This window comes from Drosophila willistoni (assembly GCF_018902025.1).
Source record: "Drosophila willistoni isolate 14030-0811.24 chromosome XR unlocalized genomic scaffold, UCI_dwil_1.1 Seg144, whole genome shotgun sequence".
NCBI classification, from domain to species: domain Eukaryota; kingdom Metazoa; phylum Arthropoda; class Insecta; order Diptera; family Drosophilidae; genus Drosophila; species Drosophila willistoni.
The window spans coordinates 4,743,228-4,758,794 of record NW_025814057.1 but is presented as its reverse complement, the minus strand read 5'-3'; the positions used below and the strand labels follow the sequence as shown (position 1 = coordinate 4,758,794).

The 15,567-nt window shown below is 38.4% G+C and overlaps 7 non-coding genes across 7 annotated transcripts; 4 read left to right on the top strand and 3 right to left on the bottom strand.

Moving 5' to 3' along the window:
* The first annotated feature begins 868 nt into the window (after positions 1-868).
* On the top strand, positions 869-940 carry Trnap-agg. Its single transcript has one exon. It is a non-coding gene; the product is annotated as a tRNA-Pro (tRNA).
* A 2,237-nt stretch (positions 941-3,177) lies between these two features.
* On the top strand, positions 3,178-3,299 carry Trnal-caa. Its single transcript has 2 exons — positions 3,178-3,215; positions 3,255-3,299. It is a non-coding gene; the product is annotated as a tRNA-Leu (tRNA).
* Positions 3,300-3,851: 552 nt separating this feature from the next.
* On the top strand, positions 3,852-3,973 carry Trnal-caa. Its single transcript has 2 exons — positions 3,852-3,889; positions 3,929-3,973. It is a non-coding gene; the product is annotated as a tRNA-Leu (tRNA).
* A 1,990-nt stretch (positions 3,974-5,963) lies between these two features.
* Trnal-caa lies at positions 5,964-6,087 on the bottom strand. Its single transcript has 2 exons — positions 6,050-6,087; positions 5,964-6,008 (listed from the first exon to the last, which is right to left on the bottom strand). It is a non-coding gene; the product is annotated as a tRNA-Leu (tRNA).
* An 852-nt stretch (positions 6,088-6,939) lies between these two features.
* Trnal-caa lies at positions 6,940-7,060 on the top strand. The gene is made up of 2 exons: positions 6,940-6,977; positions 7,016-7,060. It is a non-coding gene; the product is annotated as a tRNA-Leu (tRNA).
* A 65-nt stretch (positions 7,061-7,125) lies between these two features.
* Trnal-caa lies at positions 7,126-7,248 on the bottom strand. Its single transcript has 2 exons — positions 7,211-7,248; positions 7,126-7,170 (listed from the first exon to the last, which is right to left on the bottom strand). It is a non-coding gene; the product is annotated as a tRNA-Leu (tRNA).
* A 250-nt stretch (positions 7,249-7,498) lies between these two features.
* Trnal-caa lies at positions 7,499-7,625 on the bottom strand. The gene is made up of 2 exons: positions 7,588-7,625; positions 7,499-7,543 (listed from the first exon to the last, which is right to left on the bottom strand). It is a non-coding gene; the product is annotated as a tRNA-Leu (tRNA).
* Between the last annotated feature and the right edge of the window lie 7,942 nt (positions 7,626-15,567).

The window sequence follows — 15,567 nt, the reverse complement described above, 5'->3', positions numbered from 1 at the left end:
CGACTGACTTGACTGACCATATAAGGTTAACTAGTTGAGCTTTTGATGTTGCCTTTAAGTATTCAAGCAAATATTTGCCAAACTTGAAAGAAAAAGGTACTAAACAAATATGAAAGAGGGAAAAGGACATGACGACAATGTTGATGACGACGACGATGATGATGATGATGGCATGCTGGGTAGGAATTCAAAAATTATTGTAAATGCGGGTTAACCTCCCCTAATTTTTTTTTTTTTACCCATAAGAAACATTGCAAAAAAACAGAGGAAAAAAAAAAAGACCAATGCATACACCACAAACAATAATGTTAACGAGCAGCGGTCCCTGAGATTACAATCAAGTGACATAAGGCAAAGGATGTATGTACATATCTGGGGTCGAATTTTATTCCTTTTTCCTTTTTTTTGTTGCCAGATATAATCGCGCACTGCAAAGTGGCAAATGGACAACGAGAAGGCATTATGTCCGGGCAGGTTCGGTTCACTGTACTGTCCCGCAGATTTATCGTTAGCCCAACATATGGCCCATTCCCCTATCGAAAATCAATGCAATTTACTTGAGGATATGCCATATGGTTGGTTGGTTTGTTGGTTGGTTGGTTGGTTGGGTCAAGTGCAAGCTACATGCAAACTGGGGCCATGGGAATGTAAATCTTGGCCTTTCTATTAACTAATTGATAACACACACAAGCACACACACACACACACACATACACATAGAAAACACTTTATGGCTGAAAATTATATATGCATTTCGATCGAGATGATGTTGGGGCCCAGCCGCCCCATTATCATTATCAGCATAAATTATTCGTGTTTGAAATCAAATGGAGTAAAAAACTTAAATGTGGCACTGCTCCATTCAACTGGCTCGTTGGTCTAGGGGTATGATTTCCGCTTAGGGTGCGGGAGGTCCCGGGTTCAAATCCCGGACGAGCCCAAGTTGTGATTAATTTTTTTTTCGATTTTTATATTCTTAAAATCTAAATTTATCCAAATTAGATTTTGTTGTTGTCTATGCATATATTATAATATTATTTGTTGCTATTTATACTCATTTCTTTGAAAAGCTATTGCGTAAAGATTTTCGCAATTGGTTGGGGGGAAACATTTCTAAGGAAAAGTCTATTAGAATATTTAACACTTTTTCTTTAAATACTTATTTGTGAAAATATGAAAATATATCAAAGCTAAAATAATAAAATAAAGTAATATAAGTACATGTAATTTCAGTATAAATTACACTTGACATTTATAATACGCTTTATTGTTTTGCTTTTCATTTAACACCTGAGTTGCATTTGTAAAATAAAACTAACAACCACTCTTAACCTGGAATAACCCCCTGGCGAACTTTGCTGTCAACACACACACACACACACACACACACACACACACACAACGAGACATGTGAGGTCGAAAAAGACAATTAGTCAAATGATATGCCTTCTATAGCCTTTTAAATATTAACAATTAAAGGCATTGAATTACTTGCCAGAGTCGGACAGGTGGTGTTTGGACAATTTGGCCCAAAACAAAAAGGTGAAACCTCGGCTCCAACAAAAGGGCGGCTATGATTACCAAGAGCCAAATGCAGACGACTGAATTTAACATATACATACATCCATATTCAATTGCATTGAAAACTGATGCCATGCAATGTACTCGAGACGAGTCTAGACCCCATGCCCACCCAATCTCTCTCTCTCTACCTCTTTCATTTCATATGGTTAAGGGTATGGGGCCAAGCATCGTATGAATTTTATGCATTGAAAATTAACACAACAAACTTTTCGGCTTGGCTGACCAAACAGGCAGACTGAGCGACAGACAGAGAGACAGAGGAGAATGACTGAGAGTAAGAGCTGAGCTTATGCCGCCCCGTCTGTATGTCATTACGTACATTTTGAACATGCACAGGGAGTCCGAAAATATACCATTTGCCTCCCAGTGAGTGGCATTGTAATAACCCGGCCCCCTCTCCATACACATACATAAACCCCTCAGTCTCGCCAAGCTGGGATACCATGTATCCGATTGCAGTCCATAACAGCTGGAAGCACGTAAATCTCATTGTTTCCATGCGTTTTTGCATGCGTTTGAAGTGTCTTGGGTTGTCGAATTCGATTTCAATGCCAACATCATCGCCATCGTCATCCCATTCCATCCCATGCCATCCTCCCTCCGTCTCTGCGCTCTGACATTGGCATTGGCACTAGGTTGCTGCTGCTGGTGCTGCATTTGATAGCCATATCCTTATGTATTGTGGAGTTAGTCTTCTTTGCATATCATATGATTATACTCTTACATTGACAGAGTCTCTTGGACTACGTCATATTCTTGGGATTAGTTAAGGTGTGCAAGTAATAACTTAATTAATTGATTTGTTAACCTCAAATTAAAGTAATGTTTGTATGTAGCTGTTCCCAAACTATTGGCTAGGGTATATTCCGATTCGTATTCAGATTTGTTTCTTCTTGTGTTTCAATTTTTATTCTTTTTCTTTTTTTGCAACTGACAAATACATCACAACAGCTGGCAGGGGGTTAAACCTGTGGTTTTTAGGCACAGACAGAAAGAGACCCAGAGAAACAATTGGTCGGGATGGGGGCGGGGGAACAACGACACGCGCTTCTGCTTTCTGCCTCACTCCATCCCCTCCCCGTTCCCGTCACCGACCAACACTATGTGTTGGCCCGTCTGCCTGCGGGCTCTCCAATTGACTTGAACTCGTGGCGCATCAATTGTTGGGACTGTTGCTGCGGTTTTGTGTGATTTTTATGATGAGGCCCCAGGCAACAACATCTCGTCTCTGGCTCTCTTTCCCCTTTCTCCCTCTCTCACTCTCGCCCTATCGTTTTGATTGCCCTGTGCCGGAAACGAGCTGCTCAGGTTACCGATTACGTTTGCGTTAAACGTTTAGCCAAGCATCAAATGGCAATTGCACAACTCGGCACTTAACCACATAGCAACAAACAAACACAGAAGCTTTTATCGCCTCCACAAACACACACTCTCACACACACATGCACCCACACACACGCTGAGTGTGTTAAATATAGAAATTTGTTATCTAACGCACTTTTCCATGGCAATATTTAATATATAAAATTCTGTTTTGGCGAAACAATCAATAGGGAAGCTCTACTTGACTTTTTGGACGACGTCGTTCAACATGTCAGGATGGCCGAGCGGTCTAAGGCGCCAGACTCAAGATTTCACAGTCTTACTTTCTGAACGAAAGTGTATGAGCGTTCTGGTCCTCTCTGAGGGCGTGGGTTCGAATCCCACTTCTGACAAATAATTTTTTCTATTTTTTTTGTTTTAATTTTTATGACTTGAATATTTTTTTATTAGAATAATATTTGAAACTCATAAAAGAGTATGAAAAAAAGTGTTATATCTAAAAATTCTTTGAAGTTATTGCTGAGAAACGAACCATTAACCTTTTATTGTTAGACCAAGTCTCTAGCCCTTGCGCCATGTATGAAATTTTTGCCTCTTCAACCAAATTGACATTTGTATGGCGTTAAGAGTTATGTTTATAATGAATTTTATAATAAAATAAAAAAAAATAAAATTAATTAATTTTTATGTATTTACATATATATTTGCTGATATAATTAGAATTTGTTGCTAAACCTAAACAGAAATTTACATGAGCTGAAAAATGTGTCTTCCATATTGACACCTTCGTGGTGCATATAAAGTACTCTTTTTTTTGCAGTATAAAGCAATATAAATTAATCAAATCGAATAAATTATTATTTAACAATATTTAAATGAAATTATTTACACAATAACATTTCTTGTAGCTTCTGGACGACAATTGAAACCGAGGTAAAATATATGTCAGGATGGCCGAGCGGTCTAAGGCGCCAGACTCAAGATGTTACAGTCTTACTTTCTGAACGAAAGTGTATGAGCGTTCTGGTCCTCTCTGAGGGCGTGGGTTCGAATCCCACTTCTGACAAAAATTTTTTTGATAAATTTTTAAATATATTCTTTTACTTTTACAAAAATTTTTTCTTTATACATTTTTTATTGAACAGTCTACGAGAAGATTGAGCAACCATTTAAATGTACGAATAATATTGTCAAATATGTAGCTTAAGTGCTTACCTTTCCTTTCGAGAATGACTCACAACTAGTGTAAATTTATGGTATACGATTTTGAGTACCAATTAACGGGCTTCCCACTCTATCACACACTTTATTGTCACTGTCTGTAGATGTGTTGCTATGTGGTAAAATCAGTTAACTACTGCCCCCCGGTCCGTTTAACAAAATTTTGTAGTGGGTTCAACAACCTAGTATGAACGGACCGATGCCTGCCCTGTGCTAGTACCCATACCCAGCTATTCCATAATGAACCCAAACACAATGTTGCTTCCAGTCAGCGCATCAAAATTAATGATGCAATGAAAACCGCTAAATACCCCCGAAATGCAACAGGCCATGGTCATCGTTGCTGTCACAAAAATATGTGTATCAGTCATGGGGCAGGTGTCGAGCACAACACGGGCGAACGAATGAGCAGACGGACAGACGGACGGACGGGATGGATGGGCAGAGGGACACGTGTAACGTTCGAACAAAAGGCTTGTGGTTGCTTTTGCTCTTGGCCACTGAAAAGTCCATATGTCAAGCCTGTACAACAACGAGACAAAATCAATTTCCCTGCTCAGCTAACCAGTAACAAGTAACAACGCTTAAAACGGATTTGTGACGCCAACAAATTAGTTACGCCAAAAATGCAGCTGCAGGAGAAGAACGAGACAAAAAAAAAAGAGAGAAAAAACCACCAAAGGGAGAGAGAGAGAGGCAGAGAGGCAGAGAAAAAGAGGACAACAAGCAATGTTGCGTAGGCGACGTTTGAGATGTAGATTACAAGGTTAGCAGGATTGAGTGTGTGTGTGTGTGTGTGGGAGTGCAATTGAATTAGGATGGGGCGGTGCGCCGATGTGGCACCTAACTCGATTCAAGTCTTGGCAAACGCATTATGGGTCACTAAGCCGCTTCTTGTCCATTGTCGACTCTTTGGCTTTGCCACTTTTCTTCTTTCCCATCGTTTTCTCTTTTACTGTGTTCTTTCCGTCGTAGTCGACGATGTTGTTGTTGTCGTCGTCGTTGTCGTTGGAGGGCAACAAGTGCAGCAGCAACAGTCGTGATTGACATGCAACACGCGTTTGGCGCCCACTTTAAGCGCAGGAACGGCACGGGTACTGGCACGCACCATCGTCACTTGGTTTAGTTTATAAAACACTCGTTTTTTCCTACTCTTCTCCAATTTTTCTCTCTCCCTATCTCTCTCTATCTCAGTGTCTTTCTGTTTTCCCCATTTTCTATCTATCTTTCATGCTGTGTAATTGAAATTACGTGACACTTTGCATATGCACTGGATTTAAATTGAGTTTCGAGTTGGCCATTGAAATGCGGTAGGGCGTAGAAGGTCGAGGAAGTGGGAGTGGGCGGTCTAGGGGGTCTAGTAGGGGATGTTGGTTGGTTGACTACCGCCTATTGTGCCACGCGTGACATCCATTTTTTTCTTGTCTTCTTTGTAATATATGTATTGTGTAGATTTTCCCACATTTCTATTATTTTGTTGTTGTTGTGGTATAATTTTTTTAAAGGTGGGCGCAATGGGAGCTTTGACAAGTGCATTGAAATGTATTGTGATAGGGACAAAAATCATTGTGTAAAAGAAAAAAAGAGAGAGAGATCAAAAGCATTCCAAAGATTTCTTTGTTCTTTGCTGAAAAAGTTAATTAAAAGAGGGAATGTTTTATTGTTAGACAAAATAAAGTTTTTTTTTATAATTTATACCTTAATAAACTACAATTTAATCGTTCAATTGCTATCATTTAACAAACTTAACAATGTTAAATAAAAAATGGTTAAGGCACCTTTACATTTTGAACAATATAAAAAACAATAAATCTAATAAAATAGAAAAAATTATTTGTCAGAAGTGGGATTCGAACCCACGCCCTCAGAGAGGACCAGAACGCTCATACGCACTTTCGTTCAGAAAGTAAGACTGTGAAATCTTGAGTCTGGCGCCTTAGACCGCTCGGCCATCCTGACATATGTCTCGCATGTGCCAGATATTCCACTGAGTCCGATCTACGAATAGTAGATAATATATAAATTTAATTTATAGATATGATAGATAAGACTTTAATTTTCTAACGTATTAACTGATAACTAGATTGATTTTCTAGCTAACTTTCTATTTGTATTTATACTTTATGTATATTAATGTTTTTGAATGCCGGTAAATACCAGTTAATATCAAGAAAATGTAGGAATCATCGAAATTAACTACGTTCGAAGTGTCTTTGAAATGGTTTAGTTTAGGTTATATATGGGTCTTTAGTAGTTCAACGACTAGCCTTAAACTAAGGTATATGTTTTTATAATATTTATTCACGCTCCATATTATCGTTTTTATTACAAGCTTATTTTGGGTCAAATTTTTGCGTAACAAATTTGTGCTGCATACTCTAAGGCATTGACGCTCGTTGTAAAAGCCAACATTTTTTTTGCACACTTTTATGTAGTCTAGCTTGCACTTGGGTCTAGAAAAACATTTTTGCATGCCTAAAGGCGGTTTAACCGGGAATATAAAGGTATTTGTTGCATACTTTTAGGCGTTTAGCTTGCTTTAGAGGCCAAAATGATCACACTCTAACAGATTTCTATAAAGCTTTTCGCATTTTTGTATACTTTATGGTGCTACTAACAGCTTAGAAACTTGAAAAGAAAAAATGTTCAATTATAACAGGAGAATCTCGAAAAATAATATATAAAATAATATTGCCTAAAAATAGTCTATTTATGGGCTGAGTTAGAGCATAAGAACCCTAATAAATCCTACCTATATATACTATTTGTAGATCAGAAGTCAGTGGTATATCCTACCGATATGAGACATATGTCAGGATGGCCGAGCGGTCTAAGGCGCCAGACTCAAGATGTTAAAGTCTTACTCCCTAAACGGGAGTGATGAGCGTTCTGGTCCTCTCTGAGGGCGTGGGTTCGAATCCCACTTCTGACAAATAATTTTTTTTTCTATTTTGTTGATTAGAAAATATTTTTTGGGGAAAACGAAAAAAAAATATTTGTCAGAAGTGGGATTCGAACCCACGCCCTCAGAGAGGACCAGAACGCTCATACGCACTTTCGTTCAGAAAGTAAGATTTTCAATCTTGAGTCTGGCGCCTTAGACCGCTCGGCCATCCTGACATGTGATAATGGCCAGCAGAGCATTCAACTTGGGCTAGAGGATTTAAAAAATAAAAAAAAAGAATTAAAAAAGAAAAAAAAATGAAAAAGCATTCATAGATAGTCTTGCTCACATTACTAGCGACATTAAAAGTAAAAGACAATCGATATTCTATGATTATATTCAAATGTTTATGTTCTATTAACGTTTTTGGTATATCTTTTCTTTTCACTTGACAACAATAATAGCCAACATCAAAAAAAAAGTATTTGTCAGAAGTGGGATTCGAACCCACGCCCTCAGAGAGGACCAGAACGCTCATCACAAACTTTCTTTGAGAAAGCAAGACTGTCGAAAATCTTGAGTCTGGCGCCTTAGACCGCTCGGCCATCCTGACATATGGAAAAGGACAAACGAAAAGATGATCTTTAACTTTTCGTAACCCCAGAAAAGCAAGAAAAAAAATTTTTTATTTATTTTATTTTATTTGATGAAACAGAAATCTTGTACGAGAATTACAACACTTTAGAAAATTGTTCAGCTCTGCTGCGTATCTGTTTCATGGCCATGTTGGAACCCTGACCTCATCCCAACGATTGCATTTTAAACAATTCCATCAATTTACAACACACAATACCTAAAACTACACGACAAAATGTCAACACAGCAGCTACACCAAAAGCTAAACAAAAAAAAAGTAAATGAAATAAAAATTCAAGGGGAAAAAAAGGATACATTGCATAGGACCGTTTTACCTTATTACCCATGCAATTCTCTAATTAGCTGGCGGCGACAACGGCAACGACTATGGCTAAAACTAGAGAGAGAGAAAGGAGTGGAAGGTATTAGGAAAGGCATGCAATTGGCATGGCAATGCCATGTTGGACGACCAATCTGCCACAACAGCCAAAAAGAAGAAGAAGGAGAGAAAAAGAGTGGGACAGAGAAGCCGAACCGACAAAGTCCTAAGCCACATGGCTCTTGGCATTCCCCAGCAAAGATGCGATGCGATGCGAAGTTGATGTCAGGCACGTAATGAGCGCATTACGCACATCGGTACAGAGAATCTGGGAAGATGAGTGTGGCGGGAGGAGCAGGAGGAGCATGAGGAGAAGGACTGATAACAAGCCTTCTCGTTGGTCCGAATGCCTCGTTATCCTTGTCACATTATCGCCTTAGCCAAATACCTAGCGCATCTCTTGAGTGTGCAACATTGTTACCGTATTGTGCACGCTCTCGCGGTAAGGACAATGACAATGCCTTCCACTCTATGCGTGTTCTGCTCTGCTCTGCTCTGCACTGCCCTGTCACTGCTCCACACCGACTGCTCCGACAGCTCCGACTGTGCTACTATGTGTGTGCTCAAGTAGCGAAAGGCCTGTGGCAAGAAAATCAAGCGGTGCAACATTTGTTTCTTTTTTTTTGTGTTCATTTTTTTTTTTGTTCGTCTCTTCGTCTACTTCAAGTTGGCAATGCATGTTTGTATGTGTGTATGTAGTTTGGCGCAACGCCAGCCTCTGGGCAGAAAGCAGGAGTAGCCGCCGACAAACCGGGGTTTGGGGGAAGGTAAGTAGGAGTAGGTGAGCAGTGAGAAGCGGTGTGTAGGGGGTTGTAGATAGAATGTGTTGCACTCATTTCTAAGGCCAAGCAAACGAGACGCACAGCTGACTCTCTAACTTGAGGTGGACTGAAATTGCATTGCATTTTGCAACATGCATGCATGTTCGTTCCCTCGATCCGGTTTCGTTTCGGGTTTTGCGGTTCTTGCTTGCAGGTGTGCTTCACACGACTTGTCAGTGTCAGCACAATTTTTGTCTTTTTTTTTTTTTCTTCTTTTTCTTCGCTTTGAGAGCTTGTAACAAACCAACAAAATAAAAATTTTGTTTTTCTTCTTTTTTGCCTCTGTTGTTGTTGTTGCTTAAAATATTTGTGCATTCTTTTGTTTTGTGGGTTAAATATTTATTGAAGGAGTGCATAAAGGAATTCCTTCTTTTTATTTATTTTTCTTTGCGGCTGTCTGAAGGTGAGAGGTCAACCCAAGGGATCGATATTGGCCCTGTGAATAGGGGAACATTTAAATTCAAATGGACAGGGAATGATTTAATCATAAGAGCACTAATTTGATGGCTTTTGAGGAGTATGAGGAGTGTATAGGATCAAACGATCTAGAAGTGAAATACTTCCAAAATAAATTTCAATCCAATTTCGAAATATGAAGTCTTGAGTTAATTTTCTTCAATTACTTGCAATGATCCATAAAACTACATGGGTAGATTAATTAGATCCCAAAAAGACCTCAACCATATCTAAATGTCTTCTTGGCTTTCTTTGTGGGTTTCCCCTAATTTTGACATCACACGATCCTAGAGGAATGAAAAAAGTCTTTATGAATTAAAATCTTGCTTTTGGCATGATTGTTGAATATCATGTTCTATCGTTTCACTCAATGAACACAAAGTTATGGTCAATAAAGCAGAAGACAATATCCAACCTCTTGAGCGAAAAGTTCTAGCTACTAATTTAAAGGTCCTAGCAAAGTCAACTCTATGTATTTCTGATTCAGATCACTGACCCTTCCCCTTCACATCACACATCACAACATGGTTGCTTCGGCCTGCTGCTCAATCTGCATATCAGTTGGAAGGCAACGGCATTCAACCAATTAACTAATTTGCTCTCAATTAAAAGTTAATCGTGCTTGAAACTGTCCAAGCGGCGGCAGCAGCTGCACTAATTAGCTTAACTCTCACAGTAGTAGAGAGACGAAAGTAAACTACGGTCGCGACTCTCGACTCGAATCTCATATGCCGACTGACTGTCGAAAAGAGACTTCCCTTTCCTTTTACAATATTTTGTCATATGCCATAAATTTTCATAAAAACTAACAAAAATTGCACATAATTTTCTAATGCAAGATAAAAATCGGAAAATCAAAGAAGACGACTACCACCATCAGGATGATGACGATGACGACGACAACGACAACGACAACGACGACGACGAAAAGTGACTTGCTTGCAGTCTATTAATTTGAAATGTCTTGAGATAAATTACTAAATGACTACCGCTTACGTGTGATCCATCCATCAATGCCATCATTAAGCCAAAACATTTGACAGAAAAGCAAGAAAAAAACGAAAAAAACGAGACGAAACGAAACGAAATGAAACGATGACGACAAAGACGACGACAAGCGACGGGAAGCGGCACAGTGCTGCTCCATCTCAGTCATTCAGTGGTGCCTCTCCCGCTTGATTGCAATCCCAAAGCCCAATCTCTTTGACTACACAACAACTCACTTTCCTGCCTGCTACGGAAGAGAAGACCCCACAGTGTGTGTGTGACATGGCGGCGGCGTCATCATCTTTGTCTCTGGTTCCTTGGGGTTTCTCCCATGCTATCCCAACCAGCCAACCATCAAGCTACCTACCTTCCTACCTACGTCTTTTGCTTTTCGCTGTTTTTCGTCTTTCCTTTTTTTTTTCTTATATTTATTTGTATTTAGTTTTTGTTTTTGTTTCGTTTTTTTTTTCTTTTCGCAAAGTCTCTTCTGGTATTTCTCTGGTAGGGTGCTGTCGATAGGTTTCCAGAGGTTTCAACTAGGCACAAAGGTAGCCGCCATAAGAGTCAACTACTTCTGGGCCTTCTGCACTCAGGCGTGTCCAGGTATTTGTTGTTGATTATGTTGATAAAAAGGCCGCCACATATTTTCCAACTGCACTTGTAATAATTTGTTTGCCACTCATGTTTGTCTCCCCTCAGCCTCTACTGTGTAGGCTTTTCGCTTGTTGTAATCAATGCCAATGAGATGGGGACGCATACCAAAATGCCTTCTGTGGGAGCGCTGTCACCCTGATTTCCTGGAATTTCTTCCTTTTTTTTTTTGCCCTCTCTCTCTCTCTCTGTCTTTCTGTCTCTGTTTAGCTTTGATTGCGTGCGGGTTTATCTTTTTGATTTTAGGTATTTTAATGAGTTTCGACTCTAGGAAAACCAAAAACACAAACACACATACACAAAAAAACAACAAAAAAAAAGGTCTAACATCATTTTGATTTCGTTTTTTTTTTGCTAAAGCAAAACGTTGAACTGAGGTTGCTATTAGCAGCATTTTGAGATGCCAAACGATGCTTTTGATGTGTGTGTGCACGTGCTAGAATGAGCAAAAACCAGAAGTAAAAGCAAACAAAATGTATAATCGAAAGTCTCAATGCAAATGAGTTTAGAGTTGAGAGACAATGGCAGATTATTCTGAATGCAAACGACATGCATATATATAGTATATTGTATATGGTTATATGGTAATGCGAATTTTATATTCACAATCAATTGTTGTAGTTGAGCATTAAAAAGCGAAACCTTTCAAATAGTTTTGGCATATATTAAATTATAAGCAGATGAATATCAGGTGTATAGGGGAAAAAAGAGCTTGCCACATTATTATTTTCATTTTCCAACCCATCTTATCTTTTGCTCAAATGCTGCAATACAGAAAGAATAGAGTAAGACAGAGTGAGAGAGAGAGAGTGGGCACAACGTAACATAACATAACGTAACGCTTAACGTAATAGCCTTTCATGTTTGCTTAGTAACCCACATCAATTCTAATCGCCTGTATAGCCCCGACGATGTGGTCCCACGCCCAGTCTCAGTCTCAGTTCCAGGTCTCAGTTTTGGTCCAAGTCCAGGACACCACCACCCAACTGGTAAGGCAAACGATTTATGGCATGCTTTCACATACTTTCACCTGGGGGAATATTCTCTTGGCTGTGAGCATAGTTGTGGTTGCTATTGCTGGGGTATATATATGTATATATATATATATAGAGGGCGGATTGCCCAAAATATAGTAGTAGTGCACTCACTACCAACTAGTGTTACCCGCCCCCTTAAAGAGCCACCTCTTTCCCCATTTCCCCCATTCCCCACTCATTCATTGTGTGTATGTAGTTTATGTGAGCATATTAATTTTGGCATTGAAATGGAGTTAAAATGCATTTGCAATTGTTTTTAATGTGCTCGTCGTGTGTGAGTTGGCCATTATGGTTAGTGGCTTTACTGTGGCACTTACCAACACTGGCAATATGAATTGATTGCTAGTTTTAAATGATGTATATGCATAGAGGCACATACGGGCAACTGCATTTAATCGAACTTTACTTCAAGCACACTATTCAGCTTTATGTAGTATCGAATGCATTTGCTCTTCCCAATACTATTTTATAACATTTTATAGACTTTTTCGGCCATTACCAATACTGCCAAACACACTGACCTAGTTCGTCCTCTCAACTTTTGCATGCATGTTTTCTTTTTCGGAAGTGCATTCCATATGGATTATGTATGTATGTAGTTACAACAATTCCAACAACCTGACAATCTTATACTTTTGTCATTAGCAGGCTTCTTGTGCATGGCACGAGCCACATCATGATGCAACAACGCCCCGGAAAAACTTTTTTGCCATGTGCGCAATGCGCATCCACAAAAAAGAAACAACTTTAATATGCAAAACTTTAATTTCTAAATCATAACTTTTTATTTCTCACCTTTTTGTTCCACTTTTTCATACATACATACATAGTTTGAAGTTGCCAGAGAGTCGCTAACAGCTGCATATAAAGGTGGGTATTTAGTTATATAGAACTATCCAACATTATGTATGTATATTTGTATGTATGTGTTGAAAACTAACTACATACAAGTTATAGGTATTGGGTGGGTGGGTCTATGCAAGCATTCAAGTTATTCAAAGTACAAATTTTTGCCCAGAATTTATGTATGAGAGCACGAACACGACGTATTGAATTTGAGATTGTTTTTTAACTTAATATAAACTTCTTTCAACTTTGAAATGCGTTTAAAGTGAAAATGTATGAAATATTTATAATTTTTAACTATAATTATTTATAATTCTTTCCTCATAGCCATTCTCTCTTTAAACTTATCAATATCAATTTCGGTTTTTTGGGTTATTCTTGCTCCCTTTCAGATTATACTCAGATGACATAATAAATGTAGTTCTAATTCCCCCCCCCATTTCGTTCTGCTTTTTCATCTATTCAAATTCTGTGTTTATCTACCTTATCGAAACCCCTTCTTAGGTTAGTTTCTTTTGCAATTAATAAATTCATTCATTAATACACAGACTAAATTGAGCTCGTAAATTGTCTCTCGTAACCTGCACTTACATTTGCCCAGTGAAATTTTCTTTTGAAAAATGTTATCAATTGTAATTCATAATTATTTAAACATGTTTAAACTGATAGTTTATGTGAAAAATACTTTGAGTGTTTATCTTTATACGTTTATTGTGCTCTGTTTTGAAAGTTCTTTGTGCAAATTATTTTATGAAATGTGCCTTACACTCTTACCTAAATTTATATCTAATATGGTATGTAGAAGTCAAAGTCTGCTGTTTCGTTTCCCTTTCTGGCTTCAACTTTACTATAAATATATTCCCGACCTAAACCTCTTTGCATTTAACTTGCAATTTCCCAGCATTCCTGTACCTACACACAGATGGAGTAAAAGAGAAAGAGCGGGTGGTGATGGGAGAGTGGAGAGTGAGAAGGAAGGGGGCACATCCTGCAGAACACGCACACGAAAACACAAAGAAGAGTCCAGAGAAAGCCTTGGGTAAGTAAATTTTATGTTTTATTATATTTAGGTCAAAGTTTTTAATAGTTTTGCATGCAGTTCAACTTTATGCCCCCCCCTTTTAGACAACCCCACCACCCCATATACCTCTTTGCCACCAAGTGGACATAACAAAGTAGCTTTCATATGTATGGAACCCTCGTTCAGACCTCCACTGACCTCGACTCCATATGCATGTCCATATCCATGTGCATGTGTTTGCTACGTGGCTCACTGCCCGGCTTAGATAATGGAAAAGATTTGTTTATAAGAAAATTTAAATGTTAACCTAGGCACAGGTACAGCTAGTGCTCGGTCGGCTGGTCGGCTGGTCGGTCTATCGGTCAGTTGTCCGGCCGGTCGGTTGCTTGGTTTGCCCTGGTTCAATATTTAATTCAATTTTGGTCAAGCTTTTATTTACACAGGCAATCTCCAACATGGCAAATCAATTACAATGCCCTGACCCTACCTCATACCGTTCCTTTTGACTTGCCTTTCCAATCGTCTCTATGCCACTTCCACTTCCACCTCCACCTCTCTCAACAGTCTTCAGTCTTCAGTCTTTGCCTGATGCATTTAACCGGCCTTCTAATTGCAGAAACGAAAACTGCACGAAAATGTCAACGGCTTTTGGCATATTTCGTTTTTTTTTCTTCTTTTTGCTTTTTTTTTCATTTTGTGGATTTTCTTGGCTTTTGGCCGCAGGTGCCTCTCGCTAGCACTCAGGCTCTGTGCGGCTAACCTAGAAAAAGAAGAAGTAGATGAAAAAAAAAAAAAAAACGACAGACACACAGAAAATTCAACTAAACTTAGTTCAGGTTTGTTTTTTTTTCTTTGGTTTGCCTATTTGTGAAAGGCACAGAAAAAAAGGAGGCGAAAACAAAAAATACCGAAACGTTGTCGTCGCTTTACGAGATTAGTTACACTTGTGCTCCATTTAAATGCCATGGCAAGTAAATTATGCGAAATTCTGTCTTTTCATTCGATGGCAAAATAGAAAGTGAAAGATCTGGCCAACCTACCAAAAATGGTTTGCAAAATTTGCTTTGCCATCAAAGTGGCCGCCCTTTTTTTTTTTACAATGTACATATATATTTTTTACCAATTTTCCAACCAGGTGAATGTCGCTCAATTTTCTCGGGAGTCTGGCGAAAGTTTTTCTGTGCAAGTTTGATGGGCTTTTTATTTTTACTTATGTGGGTCAATTATCGATTAGGATATCTAGGAGATTTTCTATAACTTAAAGGCATTCTCTTCTCTTGATTATTAGATAGATATTAGGAAATATATATGACTTTCTTAGGATTATGCAATTTCCTGTGACATGGAGAGAAAAAGAATAATTGAATAGAAGTAATTGTTACAATTCTCTTTTTTTAATTTCTTTTAATTCATTTGAAACTTGCAAAGCCTTTAATATTCTTTTCAACTTTTTTAGGTTCTTTGGTGGCAAATATCTTTATAATTTTGTTAAATGGTTGTTTTCCTTAACAAATATTTGGTGAACTTTTACAGGCTTCACCTGACCCTTTTTTTCTCATGTAATAAATTTGGTTTTTATTGTAAACAGGGTCGGCTAAAGAAGTGTTTTACTTCTCAAGGGAGAAACTGAAGAATACAAGAACAACTTTTTCCTATTACTCGATCTTTGATTTCTGCAAGTGTTAATAGGCAAATATGGATGGATTTTATCTCCAAAAACA